The sequence below is a fragment of the Vanessa cardui genome, chromosome 22, assembly GCF_905220365.1.
Source record: "Vanessa cardui chromosome 22, ilVanCard2.1, whole genome shotgun sequence".
Classification (NCBI taxonomy): Eukaryota; Metazoa; Arthropoda; class Insecta; order Lepidoptera; family Nymphalidae; genus Vanessa; species Vanessa cardui.
Genome location: NC_061144.1, coordinates 4,050,122 through 4,075,884, shown reverse-complemented (window position 1 = coordinate 4,075,884; position 25,763 = coordinate 4,050,122).

The following is a 25,763-nucleotide window of genomic DNA, read 5'->3' as shown; positions in this document are numbered from 1 at the left end:
TATTTGATGACTTTTTTGTGGATCCAATATAAAATACAGCATAGTGTCGTATCAATTTAATTCGTATTGAATACCGTTCACTTTTTATTTCATTTCTATTTTAGTCTAAATAAAGTATTTTATTTTCATTTACACAAATATAAACTTCAATATAACTTATCAAATTAACTGAGTTACCTAATCTGTGTCTAATTAAATGATTTTATTTTGCTAACTCTGTTTTATTATTTAGGTCTTTAGTAATTAAAATTATACCTCCGTAGGCGTAACCTGAGTTAATTCAAACCCACGATTTTATTTTAGAATCTTATCACTGTCCGAGATTGATCAGAAAAGTGGTATGATGAGATGTTCGGTCTTACCTATTAGTATATAATTAACGTTATTATTATTATTACTATTATACTAGCTGCGACTTCGACATTGTGCACGTTTGCATTTAGCAAAAAAGTTAGTCTTCAGTTCGCAGTTGTTACAATAACTTATTTCCTGTAAAAAGTAGTAACTCCTTATTACATTCTTGTCAAAATTGAATAAATCGTTTCAGAGAAAAGTCGGAACAAACAGATAAAAATTGTAAAGCATCATTTTTTCAATAAAAAGTATCACGTGTATATGTAGATAGAATTTCATATTTATTTCAAGTGGTCAGATTGGAAAATGTGCCATCGACGGTAAATGGTCACCAACTCTGACAGGTTTCACAAATCTTTAGAGCTTAAATATTAAGTCTCTGGTTCCTGTTATACTGCGTCACTTATTTTTTACACTGGATCACAACCTACCTACCCTTCTTTTTTTTCGCTGGAAAAACCCTTTACGCGCTTCCCCCACGTGATGGTAAGTGGGGGGGGGGGTGGCAATCCCCGGTTTCCTGAACGCCTAGTGCACCCAGGTCTACCGGGTTTACCCACTAAAAAACCAGCGGTACCCTCTCCGTCTTTCGGCGGGCGCCACGGGATCGCTTACGCATGCTACCGTGACGCACAACCTACCTACCCAGACCAGCTATTAAACTAACAGCTCTTACTTCCCAAATAACATATATGATATTTGATATAGTAATGTGAATGTTTGTCGAGTATTGTGGAACGAAAATATTTTTTTAAATATAATATTTTTTAGTAAAAACAAAAGTCGTAGAGAGAAATACGCCAGTTTACGAGCTGGCTCTTAACCTCGTAAACTGAAGTAATAGTGAAGTTTCCCGATAAAAGCGAACTGTTAAAACTATAATACAAAACAAAATAACTTAACTTATTGCTATATTTTGCTTCCGTTATTTTCTTCAATAATTTATCTTTAATATTTCTTTGTATTATATTTAAAGGTCTCGATAACTGTTCATCAATTTTGTGGCAAATTCAAATATAGAATACGAGATATGCCAACATAAAAAAATATATAAGAGAACGAAGAGGAATTAAAAAAAAGTTCGATATTCAATAGGGAAACATGAAAATACAATTTTTATGAAAATTTTGCTATTAAAATGATAAAAAAATATAAAAGAAGGACCAGTGCAAGGTTTATATTTTATATAATTTTGTTTTTTAACAATAATTACGAATTAAAGTAACGTGAAACGGAACGTATTTCAAAACACTAATATAGCGTTCAGTGACGTCACTCCTGTTATGACTACTTATTTGAGGTTATAGTTGTAAAAAATTGAGCATTAAAACGAAAGTAGATTGTGTTTTTCGAATTTGAATGGAAGTTGGGTTTGTTAAAGCAGACTCAATAGTCCTTTTTTCAGCTTGAAACCACTTTCATCTCCATTTTGTGTTAGAAGGTCCAGTCAAAAACCATTTATTTAAAAACTTTATTGAATTAGATGAACAAATTGGCTCAAAAAATACGTCAACAAAGCTTTTTTTATTGAGTATCGATAGTCCGTTTTAAATTTTTACAAAAAAATATATCAAAGGTCGAGGAAAATACATAAATATGAAAGCCAGCGAAGACAAGTACGATCAGTGGGCCAGTGACAGACAGCAGTGACGTCATACGACATATAATTCCGTTTTCGCGCGAAAATTTAAATTGACATTTTGAAACCCCATTTTTTGCAGTAAATTACAGTGTCTTAGATTTTTATTATCCATGTGGTCTATCCTATATGAATTTCTTTAAAAAAAAAAAAAAAAACAAAAATAATAACGTCGAATCTTCCCTATTATATTTTAGTCGTATTACATATACATCATTCTATCTGTAATAATAGTATAGGTAGAATTAAAATAATCTTTAAAGTACATTTGATATACTTTATTCAAGTAAGTCAATAGGCAGGGGTGAACACTTACCATGTGACCACAAAATGTGGATGAAGCCGTGGGCGGTAATAAGTACACATATAAAATTTCCGAATTGTAATGAATTAAAATAAAATTAAATCAAGTAGAGTCTTGTCAAGCTTTACGATCAATCAATTTGCAATTTTTTTTTTAAAGTTACTTTAGATTGATAGTGTAGATTCTACATTTACACCGGTCAAGAAATCGGCAGTTACTCTTTACTGTCGATTAATCGATATTCTTTTGGTTATTAATAAAACTCCATCTACAGATATATTTTTAACATTTTTAACTTTGCCGTTTCGTAAATTCAAATCGTTTATAAAAAATACATTGGTAAAAAAGGGATATTATTCGATACAAGATTTTGTAGATGATAAAAAAGCGTGGAATTTATACCTGTTGTCTTCCAGGCAGGATATATTAATTTAAATAATTGTATTAACTCACATGACTTTGTGTTTTTTAAATGTTGAAAAAGAGTAACTACTGAGTTTCTTGCCGGTTCTTCTCGGTAGAATCTACTTTCCGAACCGGTTGTAGGTTCACTTAATTATTAAATGACGATTCAAAAGTGCTTGTTAAAGCCCACTTGAATAAAGTTTATTTTGATTTTCGATTTTTGATTTTGTTTTGCGTACCTAGGTATTTCATTTGATATTTAGATTTTAGAATAAAAAAGTCGAATGTCGTTTACAAATAAATGCAATGATCGCCTTTATGTTTTCGATCGATTGTGTTCGTTAATCTAATTCCAACCTTCGAAATTCACCATTGAAAGCGGGAATGTTATATGAATTAAAACTTTCCTAATTCAATTCTCCCCCATGGAATGACGAACTGAAAACGGGGAACGATTTCGTTGCTAGTAATTTCTCAAAATATAATAACAATTTTTATTATTAAGAAACCAATTTAAGACATATATTTAATATTTCAACAAATAACATACATTTTTATCACAAGCGCTTATTTAAATGTTTTATAACATCATTTCTTGGTCAACTGTTGGCCTGTCCCTCTATTTGTTCGCCAAGGCTCATTTTCTTAGAAACGCATACAGAACAATCTTGTAACTAATACCAAGTACTAAGCCTGCGGTTCTTTAGAGCTGTGCAAAATCGAACCTTCAAGTCTAGGCAATCAAAAGATATAGCCATTTATGTCGTATTCCTCATGCATTCGCAAAGGGAGTTAGATCTTATAGGAGTTTACCGTTAACTTGGAATCATGAAATTTGGGCAATATGTAATATCTCGTCTCTTTCAAGTCGAGATGGCCCTGTGGTTAGAACGCGTGCATCTTAAGCGATGATTGCGGGTTCAAACCCAGGCAAGCACCGCTCATTTATGTGCTTAATTTGTCTTTATAATTCATCTCGTGCTCAGCGGTGAAGGAAAACATCATGAGAAAACCTGCATGTGACAAATTTTATGGAAATTCTGCCACGTGTGTATTCCATTGACAAATTTTATAAAAATTTTGCCACATGTGTTGGTGGAATACCAACCCGCATTAGAACAGCGTGGTGGAATATGTTCCAAACCCTCTCCTCAAAGGGAGAGGAGGCCTTTAGCCCAGCAGTGGGAATTTACAGGCTGTTGTTGTAATATCTTGTAGAACAAATACAGGTCAAAAAATCATATAATTACATAACTGTTAATTGTTGTTACATCATCGAAAAAACTAAAGTCGAAATCTGGAAGGAACCGTGGTGGTAGTAGGTTGGTATTTTTGTTTATTTCGATCTATTTTGCAAGTTGATTTTAAACTACTTCTTCTTATCTAACAATGTTAAAATTTTTACGTGCTATTGTCAGACAAAAAAAAAGATTGACTCCAGACGAACTCCTAAGGTCAACAGCAAAGGCACGAACAATATTTCTTTAGACGTCGTCGTCCATATTCGACCTTGAAGATATTTTATACTTAGAATTTATTTTTAAATTCACAAAGTATCCCTAGCTTAATTGTTTAGGATGTTTAATATTCTCCGAGTCACTTTTTCAATAGCACACAATCTTAGGTAATCCCGTAATGAATTTAGCGGATTACTAATAAGGTGAATTGCTGAGTTTCCGAGCTCAAAACAAGGTGGAGTTTAAATTATTTAAATTGAGGCATTAAAACTTCAAAGTGCCGCCTCCGGGCGCCTCCAGTATTGTTAAGACGAAAACATTTTAACGCAACTCCTGATATTTCATTTCGAAATCGACACTGCGTTGGCAGAGATGTATGTATACACGTATAACAATATTAATGTACTTTAAACAAGAATATTAAATTCGCACTTGTCACGTCAATCGTCTAAATTTAAAGCGGGTGAAACCGCAGCCACATATATACATATAATCATTCTAAATTCGAAAACCTTTTATGGAACAGGCAGCATTTGCTTATATAGTACTATGTGGTTCAATAGTTTTGTCATTTAGATATAACATTAAATATCTCACTATAAATATGCATTCTTTATAATATACAGGGTTATTGGTAATTAGACGTATATCCATTATGAGGTGATAGGGGTGACTATTTGCAATAATTTTGATCCCCATAACTCATAAGCATGGAGCAAAAATTAACCGTTTTTGAGTTATCACGTTTTTTAGCTTTTTTTCAAAAGTTGTCAAAAATGCAACTTCAAAAATTTATTTAAAAAAAAAGTATCAATTAAAATCTATTTTTTCTTCTGTTTTATACATAACCCGTATAATAACCAAAGGCATTTACGTTGATACGTATTTTTCTATATCGCGGGTGAATCATTGCTCACCATACAAGTGGTAGTGCCACGCTGTATACCTTCGGGTTACAGCCGATTGGGCCGGCACGCCCGGGGAAGTACCACTCTCTCACTTAAAATCGGCGTAAAGTGGTAGTTATGCTACCGCGTTTCGTCCGGTAAGTGAGAGTTCCGGAGGCCCAATCCCCTTCCCCCCCAAAACTTGATGGTTATGCAGAATTTGGTTAAATTACCCCAGGAGGGTACCATCAGCGACAGCGGTGGAGAATCCCTCTCTGGGCATCCATGATCAGGACATACACCACCTGAGCAGGGATGCCCAGGCTGCCCTCCGAATTCTGGGGGGGGCAATTTTGCGCTCACCACTGTTCGGGGCAAGCGGAGCAGGCATCATAAGGCAACTCCTACCACCCTCGCTGTGGACTTCTGCAACATAAGGGGACTCAAATCCAACCTCAACGCCGTTCACTACCATCTGGAAACGGCGAAGCCGGCCTTGCTCTTTCTAACCGAGACCCAGATATCTTCTCCTGCCGATACGACTTTTCTCTCGTACCCTGGGTACAAATTAGAACATTCCTTTATACCACGAGCTGGGGTATGCGTTTACGTCAGAGATGATATCTGTTCTCGACGCCTCGGCAGCCTTGAAGGACAGGACCTATCGATTATCTGGCTGCGTGTAGACTGCGATGACCATCCGCGAATCTATGCGTGCCTTTATAGGTCCCATAGCGGTAATGCCGAAACCGACCGACTGGTTGAGCACGTTCAAATGGCTACAGATTCCGTGCTTCAGCAGATTCCATCCGCAGAGATCATTATTCTGGGTGACTTTAATGCTCACCACGCAGAATGGCTCGGCTCACGCACCACCGATCATGCGGGTGGATCTGTTCTGGACTTCGCTCTAGCATATGATCTGACACAACTGGTCAACTCGCCAACGCGAATACCGGATGTGGAGGATCATACACCTTCCCTGTTGGACCTTCTGCTGACTTCACATCCGGATGGCTATCAGGTTATCGTCGATCCCCCTCTGGGCTCGTCTGACCACTGTCTCGTCCGGAGTACAGTGCCGGTTGTGCGGTACTCACGGCCTCGCTTTGTTGTTGGGTGCCGCCGAGTATGGCACTACAAGTCAGCAGATTGGGATGGGATGCGGTCTTTTTTTGCATCTTACCCATGGGGGCAGATTTGTTTCTCGCCGGATGATCCGAACGCTGCTGCTGACTCTGTTGCCGATGTGGTGCTTCAGGGTATGGAACTATTCATTCCTTACTTTGCAGTACCCATCGGTGGCAAGTCCCAGCCTTGGTTTGGTCGCTTCTGCAAAACGGCATCACGCCGAAAATGGGAACGCTATCAAACCTGGGCTAATGCATCTGCGTCTCGTGATGTAAATACCAGCGCATTTAAAAAGGAATACAACTCTGCCTCTAGGTCCCTCAAAAACTTGATTGCTAGGGCGAAGACGGAGTACATTGGCAGAATTGGCGAGAGACTGGTGCGTCTCCCTTCAGGAACAAGAGCGTTCTGGTCTCTCGCTGGCTGTCTTAGGGAATTTCTGTCAGCCATCTTTTCCATCTCTGCACAGAGACGGTGAGTCATTGGCCCATACCGCGAAAGAGAAAGCTGATCTTTTAGGCTCTCTCTTCGCGTCGAACTCGACTCTGGATGACCAAGGAAAATCTCCACTAACAATTCCGCGATGTGATACCACGATGCCGGAGGTGAAATTCCGGCAAAGTGCAGTTCGTAAAGCATTTCTTTCCTTGGACATTCATAAGTCGAGCGGACCCGATGGTATCCCTCCAATCGTGCTACGGACATGTGCTCCCGAGTTGGCACCGGTCTTAACGTGTCTTTTCCGGCAATCCTACACATTAGGCGTCGTCCCGAATTCCTGGAAGACAGCTTTGGTGCATCCGATCCCTAAAAAAGGCAACCGTTCAGACCCGTCCAATTATAGGCCTATAGCCATCACCTCCTTGCTCTCCAAGATAATGGAGTCCCTTATAAACTGCCAGCTCCTGCGGTATCTAGAGGAGAACCAGCTGATTAGCGACCGCCAGTACGGTTTCCGTCGGGGTCGGTCAGCCGGTGATCTTCTAGTTTACCTTACTCAGGCCTTCGATCGTGTATGGCACAAAGCGCTTCTTTCGAAGCTTCATTCCTATGGGCTTCCCGGGAAATTATGCAATTGGATTACCAGCTTTTTGGCAGATCGGAGCATCAAGGTCGTTGTCGACGGTGCATGCTCTGACTTAAAATTCGTCAATGCTGGTGTTCCACAAGGCTGCGTTCTATCACCCACTCTGTTTCTTCTGCATACCAATGATTTGTTGCAAATCGGGAACATTCATTGCTATGCAGACGACAGTACCGTTGACACCTTATACACCGGCCGCGCTAATATTTCTCGGGAAAACGTCGAAGAGAACCGGAACAAACTTGTGTCTGAAATCGAGTCTTCCTTAAACGAAGTCTCGAATTGGGGCCGGCTAAATCTAGTTCATTTCAACCCCAAAAAGACGCAAGTTTGCGCGTTAACCGCTAAAAAAACACCATTTGTCGTATCTCCACGATTTGAGAACATTCCGATAGCCGCTACAGGTAGTATCGGAATACTTGGCGTTGATATTTCGAGCCTCTTTCAGTTCCGCGGTCAATTGGAAGGCAAAGCCAAATTGGCTTCAAAAAAGCTGGGCGTGCTCAGCAAGGCGAGACAGTATTTCACGTCGGCCCATCGCCTTAAACTTTACAAGGCGCAAATTCGGCCTCACGTGGAGTACTGCTCTCACCTCTGGGCGGGTGCTCCCCAGTACCAGCTCCTTCCATTTGACCGCATCCAACGTAGAGCGGCTCGAGTTATCGACGATCAAGCTCTTTCCGATCTCCTTGATCCTTTGGCTTTGCGTAGAGATGTCGGATCACTCTGCATCTTCTACCGAATTTTTCACGGGGAATGTTCCGAGGAATTGTTCGGATTAATCCCGGCTGCCGAATTTCACCTTCGGACATCTCGCCAAAATTCTAAGTTTCACCCGCACCACCTTGATGTCCGAAAATCCACAACAGCGCGATTTCTCAGACATTTTCTGCCTCGCACAACCACTTTGTGGAACCAGCTTTCGCCGGCGGTTTTTCCGAACCGATACGACATGGGAACCTTTAAGAAAAGAGCGTACTCCTTTTTGAAAGGCCGGCAACGCACCTGCAAGTCCCCTGCAGCAGTGTTGCAGGTGTCCTTGCGCGGTGGTAGTCACTTTCCATCAGGTGAGCCTCCTGCTCGTTTGCCACCGATGCCATAAAAAAAAAAAAACAAAAAACCATCGCTCATAGACATTAGCTGTATGAAATTAAGATCATTTCTTATAACACCAGTGCGCCACCAACGTTGGGGAACAGTGATGTACCTTCAGCCTGTACATTGGCTCATTCTTTTACCGGGACACATACTGCAATGGGATTGCACAAAAGCAAACATGTAAATACATAAATAAGAAGACAACATTCGTTACTATTTTCTTAAGAAAACCTAAGGTAATTTGTACTGCATATGTTATAACTGAACCTCTTTACTGAGAGGCTTTAACGGGATGTTAGTCGCATTGCAAATATAATACTAACAAATTGGTAGCAGCAAAATACTGTGTCTTAAATAGTTTTGTATCATTAAATTTCAAGTTGATGTTTGTTGATTTTAAAATTAAATATTAATGAAGCCCTGAATTACAGTTTTTTTCCCCGGAAACGATTCTTTTCTTTATGCCCGTTCTTTGATCTTAAATTCGAGTAGTTAATCTATAGCTTTCTGTATGTGGTTCTATCACCACCAAACCGTTGAACTGTATTGAATTTATTTTATATTTTGTAAAGGAAATTCCTAAAAAGCTGATTCCTGTTTCTTATGTAATAAAACCTCAAACTTTTTTATGTAATAATGAGTTTTGCAAGTTTAAAATTTTAACACTTATAAAACCTCTTTATATAAACTTCGCTTTCAAGCGTAACGAAATATAAATAGGTACTCGAAAAGCTGAATAAATTCAGTTCATTAGATTAACGTAGTATAAAAACAAACAATTGTTTAATTCATTCAAATACATAATTATCTCAATTCGCATAAAATATTTTTGTACCTTCAAAATGTTCTCGACTAAAACGTTCTGAGAACGTTCTTGAAATATATTTAAAGGATACTTTACGTTTTGTAACTTTTACGTTAAAAGGTTGACTCAAGAAGAGCTATAAAATAAGCCTCACAAGCACAAGGGCTCTTATTTACGTACAGTTATTTATACAGAACTAAGAATATTTACGTATTTTTAAAACATACCGTCAGTAATTGTCTCTTAGTGGAATTCAAGGGGCTCTTACGTCTGTTTGTTATTAAAGTTCACATCATGATAAGCCTTTCTCTCGTGTGCTTGTGAGGGAGTGTGTTAATGTGTGCTTCTGATTTTAGTTGCATGTTTATAAGTGTGTGAATATCAAGAAACAAAACTTCATTTTCTTAACGTTGGTAACATCACAGACAACACCGATACCATTACGATATAAAACAATAAATTTCATGCCATTCATTGAAGCACCTTTGAAACGTCATTTAATAATATAGCATTTCCTCGGTCTATTAAGTTGTTTAATATGTAATTCAACCGAAGACTGTGGGTTCAAATCCAGCGAGCACTTAACTTCCATGTGCTTAGTTTGTGTTTGTAATTCAACTAGTGCTCGGCGGTTTTGGAAAACAATGAGAGGGAACTAGTATCTGTTGGATGAAAATCTGCCGTAAATATTTCCGAACAGGAGAAATATGGTGAAACCGTTAGAAATATGGTGAAAGAAACCCTTTTATTAAAAGGGAGATACATTAATAAGGTTTTTACGATTTTACGGTTTTAAGTAGACAATCAGACAGTTTTTACGTGATCATGTTAAATGTAAAGTTACTATAGTTGTTGTAGATTCTACCAAAAAGAAAATTACGCAAATAACTAAATATTATGGGCAAGGATTTTACATTTAGTTGACTGGACTCTATAAGGGATTAATGTCTATTAAGAATTTTCCAACAAAAAAACTTTCGCTACATATTACTTTAGTGGCGTGACCTAATATTTTTATCGATAAATTTAACTCTGTATGTAGTAAATAATGTTCGGCCTTTTGAGTATTATACTCATTTAAAATTTAAGGAGAACATAATTCATAAGGAAAGTTTGAGTTTATAATAATATAGGATTTTTATGTAAATAATTTAAAATAGAACGGTAATTGAACATGTCGGAAAAACTTATGTCCGAAACGAAGCTGGGTCTGTTAGTATTCAAATAATTCAATATCCTTGTTAGCGTGTCATTATTAAGAATTATTAATTTCAGTTGAAATTATTTTGTATTCCACAAGCGTCAAGAGACGTAGTTTTGGTTTGTATCCAAAACTGTTTCCATTCGTTGGTTACAGTTGATAGGTCAACGCGGTGTAAACGCGGACGTGCGAACGAGATACGCTTTGAACAATGTATGTGTTTTGGTATTTTTATTTTTCGAACCCGCTATTCGGTTAGTAAAAGTTTGTTTTTAAATGGATTTGAGTCGAATGAAAATATCGATTTTTTTAAATCGTTTGTTAGTCGTTTCCAGGTTTACTTTGATGTTTGATATCGTAACACCGATGTCGCATAAAAATATTAAAATCGATTCCGAAATTCTTCCTGAAGTTAGAACTTAGAAATGGTCAATATCAATGAATCGGTTTAAAAATACATCATTATCACCTAATAATCTTTGCCAATGAATAAAATAAAATCACATGTTAAAAAAACTTTAATGAGGCTTATTACTTGATATAGGATTATAACCATTGCTAAAAAGCATGTAGTTCGTATTCGTTAATTAATATTTTTATGTATAATATAGGGTGACAAATAGGCCTTATAATTTTAAGTAGTCGCCACCGCCCATCGAAATATTAATAATTCCTTACATTATCAATGCGCAACCAACCTAGGGAACTAAGAAGTTCCATGTTCCTGTTACACTGACTCACTCCTGTAAAACCGAAGCAAAACCATACAAAGTATTGCTTGGGAGTTGAATATCTAAGAGGGTGGTAAATCAAATCAAATCAAATCAAATCAATTTTATTCAAGTAAACTTCATAATGAAGCGTTTTTGAATCGTCAATAATCAAATACTACCACCGTTTCGGAAAGCAGCTTCTAGCGAGAAGAAACGGCAAGAAACTCGCATAGTTGCTCTTTTCAAATAAACACATTTACAATGCTGTTATTGACAGTAATTAGCGTCCTATGATGGAACCCGAGCCTAACTCCAGGCGTTTCTTTCTAAAAAGTACTCTTTTAATGAATAGTATGATTTATTTATTAATTTAGTCTTAATAATATTTTTAAATTTTGAAAATGGTAAATTGATTATATTTTCCGGTATCTTATTATATATGCGTATACCATTGCCCAAAAACGTTCTATTTACCGTATGCAAACGGAAACTGGGGGTTACAAGTTTATTCTTATTTCTTGTATTAATATTATGTACATCAGCATTGATAGAATAATTTTTAATATTCTTTTGTATAAAGATTATATTATCATAAATATATTGTGAAACAGCCGTTAATACACCTATTTCTTTAAATTTTTCGAGTAATGATGTCCTGGAGCTAATATTGTAAATAGATCGGATAGCTCTTTTCTGTAGAATAAAAACAACTTCAATCTCTGCTGCATTACCCCATAACAACATTCCATATGACATAATACTGTGAAAATTACTAAAATAAACTAGTCTAGCAGTACTTATGTCCGTAAGTTTTCTAATTATTTTTATTGCATAAATGGCACTACTTAGTTTTCTTGCCAGGGCATACAAATGGGTGCCCCACTGCAGTTTGGAGTCAAGGGTTATCCCTAAAAAGACCGTCGACTCAACAAACTCAAGCCTTTCATTTTTCAAAGTTATTGCAGAAGGATTTGATTTGACATTTGGCAAGGAAAACAAAACACATTTAGTCTTTTTAGCATTTAGTACTAAATTATTTATGTCAAACCAACCAAGAACCCGCGACAGGGCACTGCTTACAACGGTATATATCCAGACAGGCTCTTCCACCATAACGGATAGTTATTAATTAATTATATTTTATTTTGTATCCGATTTTCGGAAAAGAGTTCCATCAAGTTATGATTGATAGGATATATATTCCGAACAGGTATTTATTTTTAATCATATTACATATGAAAAGTGCTCAGTACCAGACGTTCCTCTAATAAAATATGCATATATCGACTTGATAAATATGTATATTTTTAAATCTATAAATAAATAAGTAACTTAATAAATTATGCTATGTTAACACTTAACAAGTATACCGCGGGTCAAAGCAAGTTACTGTAAACAAAGAACGCACGAAAAAATGTTATTGTTTACACACACACACAAATGGGAATGTTTGTGTGACAAAAAAAAATGTTTCCTAAGTAAAAGTGCCTTATAAACAGCCTGGCGGTTTTAGTGGGTAAACTTTGTTGTCGAGCGCTATTTTGATTTTACACGAATATGCTCCAGACTTAATATATTCTTTTGTTTTGATGAACTAAAAGATAGATAAGATAATTCGTTACTAACTTCTCCCATATGTGATACTTGAACAAAGCAAATATATAGAACGAAAATATATAAGTTGTAATATATTTGTGGTCTCTTAGCATCCGAATAATGTATGATCTGTTTGTTTCTAGGTTTGGAGACTGATGATGTTTAACTTAGAGGCTGCATCTCGAAATGATTATGGTTTTTTCAAATGATTGAATGGCGGATGTTCATTTGGGCTTTTTGATAATAAATGGTCACTTTTACTTATAAATATTGCAGACGTAAGAAGTTTTAAATATTCTTTTTATCGCCAATGGCCACTCACTTTGAGACCTGACATTGTTATGTCCTTTGCCGGTAATTACTCAGTCACACTTTAAACCGAAATACAACAATTCTGAGTATTACTGTTTATAGCGGTAGAATATCTGATCAATTGGTCTGATCTACCAATACAGGTTTGCACGAAGCCCAATTAGTAAAGGTATATATTCATCTTTACTTATTTATTAATGAAATAAATGAATAACATATAAGTTACAACTTACGTTAAACTGTATAACACCTACTTAATATGGACTAATACTAGATATACATGCGTGCTCACATTAGTTTATATATGTATATAGGATTGGTAACAACTGTAAATTTATATTGGTACTGTCAGAAGTAGAAACCATTCTTTACATTGATTTTCTCTCAGTAATACAAATTTTTTTTTATGGTATATGTTGGCGGACGCGCATATGGGTCACCTGATGGTAAGTGGTCACCATCACCCATAGAAAATGACGCTGTAAGAAATATTAACTATTCCTTACATCGTCAATGTACCACCAACCTTGGGGACTAAGATGTTATGTCCCTTGCCTTTTTACACTTATACCTTTACTTTTTGATATAGTTTTACTTATACTTGTTACACTGGCTCACTCACCCTTCAAACCGGAACATAACAATACTGAGTACTGTTATTTGGCGGTAGAATAACTGATGAGTGGGTGGTACTTACCCAGACGGGCTTGCACAAAGCCCTACCACCAAGGGAGTGTTATTAATTAATATTGAGTTAATTGAACCTAAACCCTACACTCATCGATCCAAGCACTGAACCATCTCGATTTTCGATATCCCTCTTATAACAATTAATTGATTTTTACTTCGGAATTTTGGTAATCAAACTCCGCCATAAATAACTTTAATGTAGACATTATCGACGGCTGTCTGGCGCACTCATAGCGTTTTATGTTTAACTTAGTACAGGCAGCTACAAAATTATATGTTAAACTATTAACTACTTTACTAACAAAAATAAAAAGAAAACTTTTTTAATTGAGTATTATAACTTGCTCTATGTCAAATTATTCGAAGTAATTCAGAGGACTTGTATTTTTAAAGAATAATCTAATCATGTAAAACATAATAGAATACTTTTAAAATGACACCGATATGACATATTTTTTTTAAATATATAAGTGCAGTGAGCTTCAAAAATAGCTGAATTCATTTCTATTTTTGTCACGGTTTTAAATGACGGAATATTCTTGCTAACTGTACCATTTTACTTATCACATATTTGCACATACATAAAACCATTTGGCGTGTCTAGCGAACTCTTGTAATTATGATTGTCTTGAGACTTAAAACTGTTTAACATTGGTTTCGAATTAATTACAGTCCCTTAGACTTTTAATTACAACACTTAATAGTAGTCCTCATCTTCGCTCGGGTTTTAGTGCTTTGGTTTTCAAGTGTTCGGCAAAAAAGTAGCCTATGTCCTTTCTTGCATTACAAGTTTGCTTCATACCAAATTTCATCAAATTCAGTTTGGTCGTGAAAGAGTGATATACAAACAGATAGAGTTACTTTTACTTCAATAATATTAATATAGATGATTTACAGTTGCATTACAATATTTAAAATATAGTATGTTACACAAATATTGTTTATTTGGATAGAAGCCTTAACCAGTATTGTTTACACAAGAGTTTTAACGACTAACGTGTAATCACGTTACCATCTTCGCAAATTCAATATATATTTCTTCATCAGGTATTTGCTTTTATGATAAAATACCGAAAATACGTCTACTGGGCAACTCATTTTAAATATCATCTTAAAGAAACCCTTTATAGACAGATTGAGTTATACTTGTTAAATTTATGGCTACCAGGCAGTTATTATATACATATACATAATTGTATTTAAATAACGAGACTATTTATTTTTAAATATCGAAAACTACCGAGTTTCTTTTTGTTTTCAGTAGAATCTATATTCCGAACCGGTGATAGCTTCACTTATTATAGTTGTTAAATTACGATTCGAATGTAAATTGTAAACTACTTGAATAAAATATGTGTCGGTTTCGTTTTTGATAAAACTTTTCAATTAATTTTTATGCAAAATTATTATGAATGTTATTGTGTAATGTGTAATACATATGAGTATTTATGTAATTTCGTTGAGGAAATTAAATAAATAATGAGTTTTGTTATTATTTATATATAAAATAAAATTATCCACACACATTTTTGTTTCATTATATTTTGAATTATTTATTACATAATACATGAAAAACAGATAATATAGGAGTAACAAGAAATCAATAAATGGTCGAACACGCGGTCTTATTTTTTTTATGGAATACGTTGGCGAACGAGCATATGGGCCACCTGATGGTAAGTGGTCACCATCACCCATAGACAATGACGCTGTAAGAAATATTAACTATTCCTTACATCGTCAATGCGCCATAAACCTTGGGAACTAAGATGCTATGTCCCTTGTGCCTGTAGTTACGCTGGCTCACTCACCCTTCAAACCGGAACACAACAATACTGCGTACTGTTTTTTACGGGTAGAATATCTGATGAGTGGGTGGGTACCTACCCAGGCGGGCTTGCACAAAGCCCTACTACAAAGTAATAAATAAAGCGAATTCTCACAGACAGCGAAAAAGTTGGAAGAAACCAGGTAAGTTTAATTAAATATGAGAAATATATACAGTACAAACATATTGTTACGATTCATGTTCTCGGATTATCCATTTATCGCTGCTCGTCCTACCACCTTCTTGAGAAAATTCTCATACATAACTGAACAGAAAGATTTCACATTAGCGAAATGATTACCAACACATCGCAATAGTTTTCATAAGTTCGCATCGAATCCGCAGTCGAAGAACTATTCCATAAGAACAAACTCGAAACTCACCGCAGAACGCGACTGATAATCAATGTCAGGAGGTGAATGGTACAGTCGGGGTAAGAAAAGGTTCGTCACCTTAAGATCTATTTTCTTGTGCTCAGTATGAGCGATAATCTACTTTAACGATCGAGAATGACATATTACGTCGCAATGATTTAATGTTTAGATTCAAAAGCTATTATGAGTTTAAGACTTGATGAAGGAATGAATTTGAAACTGACGAAGGTATTCTTACTCTGACTGTACATTGACTCCAAAGATTCTAGTATTTCAAGAATATACCCGTCAAAATATATTTCGCTTTAATGTACTAAGTGAACCGTGGTGATCATATGAAACGAAATTTGAACGAAATTATTAACAAAACAACAAACAATTTCAACAACAACAACAGCCTGTAAATTACCCATTATTGGGTTAAGGCTTCCTCTCAATTTGAGGAGAAGGTTTGGAACATATTTCACCACGCAGTTCCAATGTGGTTTGGTGAAATACACCTGTGGTAGATTTTCTATGAAGATAGACACATGCAGGTTTCCTCACGATGGTGAACGAGACGAGATGAATTATATGTATATAATATTATAGTAAATGGAGCATATAAATAGTCAGTGATGCTTGCCTGGGTTTGAACCCGCAATCTAAGATGCACGCGTTCTAACCACTGGGCTGGCTCATGAGAATTTGCATGTGTTTAATTCATTTTGTTCTTCACTTTGAGTGTCAATCAACCCCCATTTGAGAAGACGGATAGGAGACCCAGTTGTTGGATATTTACAGGCTAGTTGTCTACTCTTACTGTTATGCTAAGCAAAAGAGAGATAGAAGATTAAAAATAGAATGAATTAATTTAATGAATTTGAAGTTCAATTTATTTGCACCTCATGTATTTACATTTACGTCAAAATATCTCATAAATTCGAATCGACTGAATTGTATTCATAATTTGATTTATGAAAACCAAGAGCCCATTGGTTTTAATATAAGCTCTTAACAAACAGATTCGAGTTAAAACATCGTCATTTATTGAATTCTAATTTAGGATGAACATGACAGATGGACAAAGGGTCAATTTAAACGCTTGTGTACATATATATAAATCTGTATTGAGATTTTAACTTGTATTTGCATATGAATAATGTTTTTGTTGTAGATAAAATTGCCACCTTATTTCATTTTGGTTGTTCCACTTCATCATCATCATCATCATCATCATCATCATCATCAGCACATGTTTGTCCACTGCTGGACACTACGGTTCACTTAATTGTCATGATAAGTAAAAATAATAATAAATAAACAAATTAACGATGATTTTTAAAAAATCGACTCGAAGTGACTCTTTTATCATTAGGTCAATTAAATAACAGTATCACAGTTTATTCAATATAATAAAAATAAAGAAATTCGGACAGATGGACTTTTCTAAACTATACACAAGACGAATGAGTTACGACAAAATAAAAATGAAAATACATGCATCATGACTGTGATTTTTTTGAAGTAATTTACTAATCGAGTGTCAAATGGAAAAAAAACTATTACAAGCTAAGAAAATAAAATTCTCTGACCTAAAAACATGAAAATCAGCGAAATATTTAAGTATTTTAAAATTATGAAAATAAAATCTATCATATTCAAAATGCCTGGTCGTATTTTTGCTTAACTTAAAAAATAAAATGTTGTTAGTTAAATATTGTTCGTGATTATCGCCACCGAAGGTTTAAGTTTATATATCAATACTATATATTGGTGTGTTCCGGTTTTAAGAGTGAAAGAGCCAGTGGCACAGGCAGATGAGAGATAGCATAGCAGCAAGACCGCAAACATCACACCGAACCTTGGAAACTAAGAAGTTTCCAAGATTCGGTGTGATGTCCATACTAAATCTTTATTTTAAAAATAAAGATTCCAAATAGCGGTTAAGTTTATCGGAAAAGAAAAAATACCTTGGTTGGTTACATGCAATCACCTCCTACAGGTTCTGAAAAATCTCTAAATCCAATTTTGTGATCCTTAAAATGAAAAAAGTTTGAGCAATTAACAGAGTTTTAGTGAAGCAACGTAACATGTATCATACAAAAATATATTAGTTTGCCACTTAACTTCAAAGTATAAGACGTAACTAAATACTAAAAGCAAACTTACAAATTACTTTAAACTTTACGCGCTCACATTAGTAGAACCTTAGAACAATATTGATATTAAACTTATTCCTGGAAACGGGAACATCCCTTGAAGTAAACCAAGAATTGAGACAAGCAAAATCATTTTAGTAAATATAATTAAAGAGTGCTTCTGTTTTGAAGTTTTAATCGGCTTTTCGACAGACTTTTGTAAACGTTGAAACTTAAACCAAACTAAAGCAAAATAGAGAGCCTATTGTTTAAAAGACTCACTTTTCAAAGATATTTAAAATCAAAATCCTACTTAAGAACTTCTTTCTGATGAAAATTTTATTTGTGTTGGCCTTTTTGAGTGTTTCACATCCTGATAAAAATGAGGTTTCTACCAAGACTGAAACTTGCACCAAGTTATGTCGTCCTGACTGATTTCGCTAATGGAGGTCAATCTCAAGGGAGGTACAACTTTGTAGGACATATTGTTGTGCAAAAGTGTGAGCAAACACGGATGCAATCTCTGTTCCCTAACTCTCATAATCCAATGGGACAGCAAATTTGCCACGACCGGAAAGAGTCCAAGTGCAGAACCATCAGCTTTATTTGCTGGGCACACGTACTTTTATCGACAAAAAATCCAACTTTTTTATTGAATATGGGATTTGAAACTAGAACCTCGGAATATCTAGCCACTACACCAACGATGCACTATATACATATATAACACATATCACACTCACTCACACTGTGTTACAAAAACTTGTAAAACTCCCATAAAGAGCAATTTGCCTAAGGACGCGTTTTTAATTACTACTAATTTGAGGCATTTTTAGTGTTCCTTGTATCTTAAGTTTGGCTGGGTTAATGATTACCTACTGTCAAAACTCCGCAATTGAAAACATTTTTTTAAATAATAATTATTGTATAACCAATAAATTAAAATCGTCGGAACCAAATGACTCAAAAAGGTTGTTCGAAATGTGGCCATACTTTTAACGTGTAATTCTCAACGTTTCAAAACTATTTTTCATTTTACGATGTAATTGGGTTGGATAATGTAACAAAGCGTGTACCATCCTAATGCAATGTGTCGTCTGAAAGTAATTTGCCTCGCCGCATGCGGTCCGTCTTTCATTACCTACTGAGCTCTTATTCATTGCGAATCTTCGTATGTTTTTCTGACATTTCAACGGAATTTCGACTGCATTCCCAGAACATAGAGTGGATTTTCATTTGAGCGTTTTGCTTGTTTAGACTTTTCGAATATGATACAATGACTAGTTGAAGGTCTAGTTTTAAAAGAGAATTATTTTGAAATAATGTAGGAAGAGATGCTTTTATTAGATAGTGTTAGCTTTTTAGTATTACAAATTATGTTAGTTAATAATTAAATTCAGCGTTTTATCATATTTGTTACCATTTTTATGGACGAAGATATCTTATACTGTAAAAAAATTCTTTCAGTAACCAACCTTACAACTTGATAAATAAATTTTTTTTATATTAGCTTGGCTTTTAAATAACATTAATTATTTACTTGGTAGTGTAGCTTTGTTTAGGCATCCAAATAGTTATTTTACAAAGTTAAGAATTCAATTAATAAGAAAACTTAATAACGAGCCACTTAAAAAATAAAAAAAAAACATCTAGGCATTTTATTGAACCGTCACTGTCTAACATGTTATAAGTAAGATACCCATGAAAGAGATAAAAAATGCCATTACAACAATTCATCAAACTTTCCAGCTTTGTATCGGTTTTAATTAGGGAACACACCGATACGAGTATTTCGAATTAAGGTGTGAATTTTTAAATGAATCGTGATATAAGGGAATTTACACTCTCGCATTCATCATTAAGAAAATCGATTTACACAATTAATTGATTCGAACTTTTCGATTCGATTAATTCGATGTAAATAAATTTGTTTATTATTGGTACTCAGTACATTAAAGTTATTAGTTAAAGTATTCGTAATTCGATTGGCATATTGCATTTGGAATTTGTGTAGAACATTTTTTTTATCTTACTTGTTATTCTTATATTAGACGTCTCTTAAAATATGTCTTCATCTCTCTGACTTATAACCTGTAGTACTAAGTAAATTTTACATTTTTTTCTTTATGTATGTATCCATTACGCCGCTAAATAGCCAGTAACTTTATATCGTTCTCTAAAATTAATTATTTCTTAAATTGCAATATTTCAATTTACTGCAAAATCTGAGATGGCCCAGTAGATAGAACTCGTGCATCTTAACCGATGATTTCGTTCAAATGTTCAAATCCAGACATGCACCACTAACTGTTTATAATTCATGTCGTGCTCGGCGATGAAGAAAACATCATGAGGAAACCTGCATGTGGCTGCATCAAAACTGTGCCACATTTGCATCCCACCAACCCGCATTGGAACAGTGTGGTGGAATATGTTGCAAACCCTCTCCTTAATGGGATAGCTGGCCTTAGCCCAGCAGTGGGAAATTAGCAGGCTGTTACTTTTACAATTTACTGCAATTAGGAATCCTCTTTAACTTTCTACACATCTACAGTTGGAGCCGAATCGATCATCTACGTGCAGTTATCGTCCAATATCAGTGATATTGGACAAAAACCTTACGCTATTATTTTTTTTATGGAATAGGTTGGCGGACGAGCATATGATGACCTGATGGTAAGTGATCACCATGACCCATAAACAATGACGCCGTAAGAAATATTAACTATTCCTTACATCGTCAATGTGCCACCAACCTTGGGAACTAAAATGTTATGTCCTTTGTACCTTTAGTTGCACTGGCTTACTCACCCTTCAAACCGGAACACAACAATACTGAGTACTGTTAGTTGGCGGTAGAATAACTGATGAGTGGGTGGTACCTACCCAGACAGGCTTGCACAAAGCCCTACCACCAAGTAAATGCTAGCAATATAACATACTGCTAGCATTCTTGCCACTATTCCACGCGGTCAAGATTTATACAGCAACTAGTTTTAGTTCATATTTGTATATATTTAAGCATTTAATGTTATTAATTCTTATGTTAATAAATGTTGTAGAACATTAATCAATTGTCCAATGTTTTAGTAGTGTCACAAGAAATAGTTTAAATTTGAGACAATAGCTAAAAATGTGCATACTTTAGCTGCTGAAGTGAACTGTAAATGAAGCACATTAATTCTACTGATGAGTTTGTGTGACCATGGGCACCAACTTTTTAAATAATTTGCGTTGATGGATTGTTTGATGATGATGTTTTCATTTTCGAACAGCAATCAGCATTATAAAAGGAAAACTTAAGATTGAATAATATTTCCATTAGGTTTTTTATGCATTGATGAGGTCGAGTAAATGGGCCACTTGATGGTAAATAGTCACCATTGCTGACATACATTATCACTGTACGAAATTTTATACATTTCGTTTATAAAGATTGTGCCTGCAACTTGGATCTATAGTAGCGGCACGCTATGATGGCCGTTTTGACGTTTACACGCTCGTGTAGTTTCGTATTTAATAAATAATTACATCAAAGGAGCTAATTGTTGTTCTTTATTGTCAATAGTGACGTACAGTTAGTCATAAAATTTATCGAATGTGATTTCTAAACTATAAATATTAGGGTACCGCGAAGATAACTTTTTTTATTTTTTTTGCGTAAACGTGTACGTCACACTCTCACACTCGACCTCGTAGTCGGTGTTATATTTGTGTTGACGGTAATATTTTATCTATTTTATAAATTATTTATTTTATTTCATTTATATATGTTTATAAATAATGTGAGTGACGATAGCAGTGAGAGTGAAAGCAGCAGTATGGACGACTCCGATTAAATATAGCCACTAGTGTTTTTGGTTTCTTTTTTGTATCAATTTATTTCTTGTATGTAATGTGTTTATAAAGTTATTCATTCTAATTCCAATTTTTTATTTAAATTGATTTCTTTCGAATATATTACTTAAACTTATTTTATATATTTTTTTTATTAAACCTTCTTAATCAGATACTACTTGCAACAAAAACTTGAATTAAATTACTTGCTAAAAAACAAAGATTTGAATATATTATATCGATAATAAATTTACATTTCACATCACTTTTTTAATGTGACAAAACGGCCATCGTCCTATGCCGCTAGTATAGTAATGTGTTAATGTCTTTTCTTTCTGTAGTTACACCATACTCACTTTTCAAACCAAAACTCAACAATACAAAGTATCGTTTAATTTATAATGAAGGGGGTATAACCGGAAGTAATATGTTACGTTATTATAAATTTTTTTTTTATGGTATAGGTTGGCGGACGAGCTTAAGGGCCACCTGATGGTAAGTGGTCACCATTACCCATTGACAATGACGCTGTAAGAAATATTGACTATTCCTTAAATTGTCAATGCGGCACTTACCTTGGGAACTAAGATGTTATGTCCCTTGTGCCTGTAGTTACATTGGCTCACTCACCCTTCAAACAGGAACACAACAATACTGAGTACTGTTTGGCGGTAGAATAACTGATGCGTGGGTGGTACCTACCCAGACGGGCTTGCACAAAGCCCTACCACCCAGTAATAGTAGAACTTTGAATATTTCCACTTTCATTCTAAAGGTATTGATTTAGTTTCACATGTGCCCTGCTTATTATAAAACAAACATACTTTATGTATTTATATGAATATTAAATATTATTTTACGATAGCGTGTTCTAAATTTAAATATGTTTATTTTTTTTTAATTCAATTAAATATGTTGAAAAAGTATTTTACTATATTAATAAATAGCTGTGACATAATTTTTCGACGATTTCATCGTCAACGTGTAAAATGCCTTAACGTAACGAATATACTGTAATTATCGCTAAATCTCTATTCAACTTGTCAACGCTTTCACCAAAATCATGGTGTGAGTGACTTTGATTGCAGAACGTGCGGTGTTTCCAATTAGGCCTTTTCAATCACGCTTGTAAGTAAAAACACGCTGGGGTAGCCAATATAGGGTAGGAAATATATATATTTTTTCTTTTGCTGATATTGAAACACGTTCAAAATAAAATATCTCAGTAGATGATACCGAACATATACACAATTCAATACAATTCTTAGTTTAATGGCTTTTAGTTGTGCCGGCAGGGCACAGATTATTTAAGACGAGAAGACACGAAAGAGACTGATTGGTACGGTTGAGGAAACAAACTCAATTAAATTTTAAATACTGGTGGTATTTAAAATTTATAGTATATTGTAGTAGTAATTTCCTTGTTTACAAGGATACAAGGATTTATCCTTAATCTAGAACAACACAAACATTAAGGGTTAATAATAAGGTACATTAAAAATAATTGTTAGTACTATAAACTATGTATACTAAAATTTAACAATTAATTGGACTATTCACAACTTAATTTTATTACAAACATATACATAATTACACATACATAATAATAAGATGATGACGACATTCTGACTGATATAGGTTGTGACAGTTCTTCCATTGTGTCCGGAAATTTCTCTACAGTTACACTTCCCCCTCCCCCCTCGTAATCCAGAAGTCCCTTGTTGACCTTGAATTAGAACCCATGATATTGAAATTCGTAGACTGGTAAGCGAGGTCGCTTTTATACGAGATTATCCTAACATGCCTATTCTGAAAGTGATTTTATCCCCTTCCCAACGCAAGAGCGTACGGCAATGTGAGACCATCTCAGCTGAATTCATACTCAGGGCCGCCACAAACAACACAAGCTAACTTCTTAATAAGCGAAGTAGTACATAGCATACAAAAATCCTTGCGCTAAAATAATAATAATAATCTACTTATTATTATTTATCATGTTTATCATGTTAATTTATTTTCTGTCACCACTAATATAGCATTCGTAATTTAAATTTGTAATCAAATATACCATCTAAAATAAAATAAGGTTTTATGTTATCTATTTCTAGCTTGACACTTAATTGGTGGTTTTGCGAGCAACTTCATCGTGATGTTTAAGTCACGATGCATGTGCGAATTAATATAATGTAATGTTCATTTGGTTAACTTGGTGATATGGCTTAGTGCAAGCCCGTCTGAATAGGTACCACCCTCTCATCAGTTATTCTACCGCCAAAAAACGTGCTCAGTATTGTTGTGTTCCGCTTTGAAGGGTGAGTGAGCCAGTGTAACTACAGACACAAGGGACATAACAACTTAGTTCCCAAGGTTGGTGGCGCATTAACGATGTAAGTATTAGTTAATATTTCTTTCAGCGTCATTGTGGGTGAAGGTGACCATTTACAATCAGGTGGCCTATATACTCGTCTGACAACATATACCATAAAAAATGCCACAGATAAAGATAAATTTAGAAAATTATAAAAGTAAATTTCTTTTATCGAAAATATTGTCACACTAACTTGTACATACATAATTAAATTGCGTCGTCAACATCAAATTTATTCTGTTTATTAATATTATAAGCATATTAATTCTGTCAAGTTTTTACCCGACACGCGACGTGTCAATTAAATCATTACGGCCTTCCTTGTTGACATTTGTTGTGTGAGGTCGATAATAATATCAACCTATTTGACGATGAATTCAATCGAGTCAAAATTAATTGATCGTCGGTCACTCAACGTTGATTGATTTATATTTTATTTAATGTATACATTTTTGTGGATTTTCGTTTTGGAAATATACGTTATGGTTCGATGGTAGGTTTTGGGTACCAAGTGTTGGTAGGTACGACCCAAATATATAGTCTATCAACAAACAGTAATACTTAGTATTGTTGTGTTATCTGAGTGAATGATCAGTGTTACTACAGTTAAAGAGACCTAACATCTTATATGCTTGCTTATTTCTTAATAGTTAACTATTTTATTTAATAAAAATCAGATAAAATGTAACCAAACCATGTATAATGCCTACGTATATTCCATATTCGTCACTTTATCCAACATATCTGAATGATCCTTAACCAAAGTTTATGCCTTCTAACCTCGATGGACTAATGAGTTTTCATGTACAAATTAAGGACATGTTTATAAAATATATCTTATGTTCTTTGGTGAAGGAAAATATCTGGAGGACGTCTATGTGCATTATATGAAAATCTGTCACACGTGTATCCGCCAATCCATATTCGAACAGCTTGCTCCTTATCCTTCTTCTAAGAACCAAGTGCTTGAACTTCTATCCCATAAAAGTGCGAAGTTGTAACCGCTGCTCTATGTAAACTTCAATTGCCATTGTAATTACTTTTGCTCACTTATCCCTTAAGCCCGCAAACAATATTGTTTTAAGTCTATTTCCTTTTTGCTTTCAACAATGTTTCCGCAAATAAACTTAGTAAAACTGCTTCCTTTAGTTTTTAACTCTCGATGCGAATCCGATCTTATGTGTTATAAGTTGAACGATTATCTGTTAATGTCATCTTGTAAATTCTTTGAAATATCTTATTGGATAAAAACCACAAAATTGCATCATCAATATAGATTATCCTATTTACAAATCGAAACAAAAAGGTTTAAAACTTTGCCCGATTGTTTTAATAATCCATTCTAGGAAACGTGTTCCCGGTAATGAAAACAGTATATTGCAGTGTAATCCTCATGTTGCGTGCTCAAGTTGTAATGGAAAAACTAAGGGAACTTTGATTTTGTTCAGATACATTTGCGGATTCATTTTCTTCCTTGTCGATACCGCTCGTTTATTTTGTTTACGACTGTACAGAGTTGAACTGTTCCGGATAGATAGCATCAAGTTCAATTTAAAGTTA